Genomic DNA, 2,970 nt, shown 5'->3' with positions numbered 1-2,970 from the left:
TGAACAATACAAATGAAATGAGTATTTAACAGTAATTTGAAAACGAGGGTTAAGAGGAAAGAATATTATAGTAAAAAGATTCCTTAGACAAGAATAAAAGAAAGGGACTGTAACCGTGGGATGCGCCGTACAAAAGAAAAGAATGTCTCAGCAAGTCGGTATACCGCCGAGGCCAGGAAGCAAATATGAGTCATACAATAGCAAAAAGAAGGAAGCTCCGGACTCGCCCGGGAGAGTGGGGTGGGCCCTAAAGAGGGGCTGTGAAGGCTCCGGGGGTTACGCGTGGGCCTCGGGGCTCACTTTCTGGCTCGCGGCTCCCCTTCCCTTCCCGCCCCTTCCCGGGCTCCAGGCTGCCCTCTCAGCGCAGTTTCCTTCTCCTCCCCTCGGGCCCCCTCCGCTCCCGCGCGGGGCTCCGTCCTGGGGATTAAGAGAAAGGAGGGAGGGGAGAGGGAGGGGAGGGGCGGAGGAGAAAGGAAGACGCTCCCTCCAAAGGCCGGTGTTGAGTTTCAGCTGACGACCCTGGGGCCAAACTGCACGCCCCCTCCCCGCCCCTTCCCCTGCGCCCTCTCCCTCCCGTCATCTCGGCTGCCCTCGGGGTGGTCTGGTCCGCTCGCTCCCGGGGGCTGGCCTCTCCCCGCCACGCCCCCGCTCTCCCCGCCAGCCCCGCGCCTCTCGGACTCCCTTTCATTAGCCCACATCTGTCTTTCCCGTTGCAGGGGAGGGAGCGCACTCCTTCCGCCTTCCTGGGCTCCTCAGTGGAGCCTCTCTTCTCCCTTGGCATTGCCTTTGCAGGGGTGACAGGCTTAGCCGCCTTTCCTTCGGGGGCCAGGCCGGGGGTCTGGGCTGCACGTGGATTCTGGCCCCGACGGAAGACAGTGAAATGAAACCTGACCGTCTGGTCCCAGAGAGGCAGGCGACCGAGTGGTGCGGTCCCTACATCCTCCACCAGTCTGGGCCTGTCCCCAGCCCTCTGCTGGCACACTTCTGCCACGAAAAGCAGGAGTGGGGACCCTGGGCACAAAAGGCCAGCACTCTTTCAGAGGAGCTGGGATCTGGCTTTCCAGGAGTTTCAGCTGCAAGGACAGGGCTCGTGGGTCTCCACCGCTCCTGCCATATTACTGCTCCTTGGTGTGTGTCACTCTCTCCAGCCCCGTCTCCCCCCCTTCTTTTGGGGCACAACACACATCAAGGCCTCACAGAGGCTGGAGTGAAGCCTTCTTTCTTCCGTTTTTGAAGTTCTTGGTATTTAAAAAGTGAGATGCCAAACAGGATTGAAAAGTTGTAGTCTATTTTCAATATTTACATGTAACAAATTAACACTTCAAATTGTTGATGGAAGAAACGTCTAAACCTGTAGAGATTTTTATAAGCAGTCATTTGAGCCAAATTGAGGACAATGTCAGGAAGCAAGATCTCAAATGGCCCTAGCCGGTTTGGCTCAGTGGATAGAGCATGGCCTGCAGACCCGTGGGTCAGGGGCAGGACCTTGGTTGCAGGCTCCTCCCCGTCCCTGAGTGCAGGAGGCAACCAATCAATGTGCTTCTCTCACATCGATGTTTCTGTCTTTTCCTCTCTCTTCCCCCTCCCTAAAAATCAATGGAAAAATATTCCCGGTGAGGATTAACGACAATAAATAAATAAATATCTCAAATGCTTGGGGGGTGGGGTGGGAGGGGGGAGATGATTAAGGAAGGAACTTAAAGAAGATTACATGAAGGTAAGAGAAAGCAAGGTAACCAGATAGGTAACTAGATTATGGGCTCCCTTGAAGGTGGTCAAGGGAGCCCATAATCTACTCACCTTCAAGGGGTCTGGAAAAGAGGATTATTTCTGGCATTTCAAAGGTATGTTAACCTAGATGCACAGGAACAATGGGCAGGACTTGCTTAAAAAACCTTTTACCAAAGAAGTTATACCCACCATGACCTGCCCAGTTAGGCATTTATGATCAGATCACCCTGTGAAGTTATTTTTGGTCACTGAACTTGTTCATATCTACTTTTATATCCACAAAAACGCAAAAAATAGACTCTATAATGTTGAGAGTCTAATTTAAGGCCCTTTGGGAGCTTTAGGCCTTGGGCAGATAGATGCTTCCCCTCCACATTCCACAGGCCCACACATCCAGGCATTTCTCAGGGGAGGAGGTGGTGAGATACCTGCTTTGACTGGTATTCTGAAAATACCACCATCCCTTCCCTACTGCCTGGGTACCTATGAAGAAACCTCTGCAGAGGGGAGGGGTGAACCTACACAGTGGATTAGGGAGAGATTCCGGGGTGAACATGAGGATGGACAATAATGGTTCTGGGCTTGGCTCTGAGATGGAGTGCAGACCTGGGCATGCGTCTGGGAATCCTGAACAGACTCCAACTCTCTTAGGCTGGTAGAGGAATTTTTAAAGTTCCAGATGCGTCTGAAGGGAGAGCTCCTCTATTCCAACTCCAGTCCGATCCAACTTCCATCAGACCCCAGCCCTAGGGGCCCTGGCCGCTGGAACACAGACACTCAGGGGGTCACTGAATGCCCAGGGGACTGCCAAGGCAAATTGGGGTGGACGGGAAACCTAGTTCCTGATGCTCTGATGGGCACAGGAGAAATAGATGGAGGTCAGAAAGGGCTAAGCAGGAAGGAAACTATAGGACCAGGCAAAATGGTTGTTTGGGAGGTGGGCAATGGGGCTCAGTACCTGGGGGAATGTAGGTGGGGGCAGCAGAGTGCAAACCTGCAGGAAAATGAGACTGCCCCTGGAGTGCCTGGGCACTGCGCAGCGACAGTCAGACTTGGAAGTGAATCCTGGTTTATTAGCTGTGTGATCTTGGCCAAGCTATATGACCTCTGACCTCAGTTCCTCATCTATGACTGACTTGGGTGAAGCGTGAATGTGTAAAGTGCCCAGCACAGTGCTCTCCCTCCATGGCTGTTCCTCTTCACCTTGGCTCTCCCTGCAACTTGTGCTTTCATGAAAGA

Source organism: Myotis lucifugus, unplaced genomic scaffold (genome assembly GCF_000147115.1).
Source record: "Myotis lucifugus unplaced genomic scaffold, Myoluc2.0 scaffold_297, whole genome shotgun sequence".
In the NCBI taxonomy this organism is placed as follows: Eukaryota; Metazoa; Chordata; class Mammalia; order Chiroptera; family Vespertilionidae; genus Myotis; species Myotis lucifugus.
Note: the sequence above shows the minus strand (reverse complement) of the source record.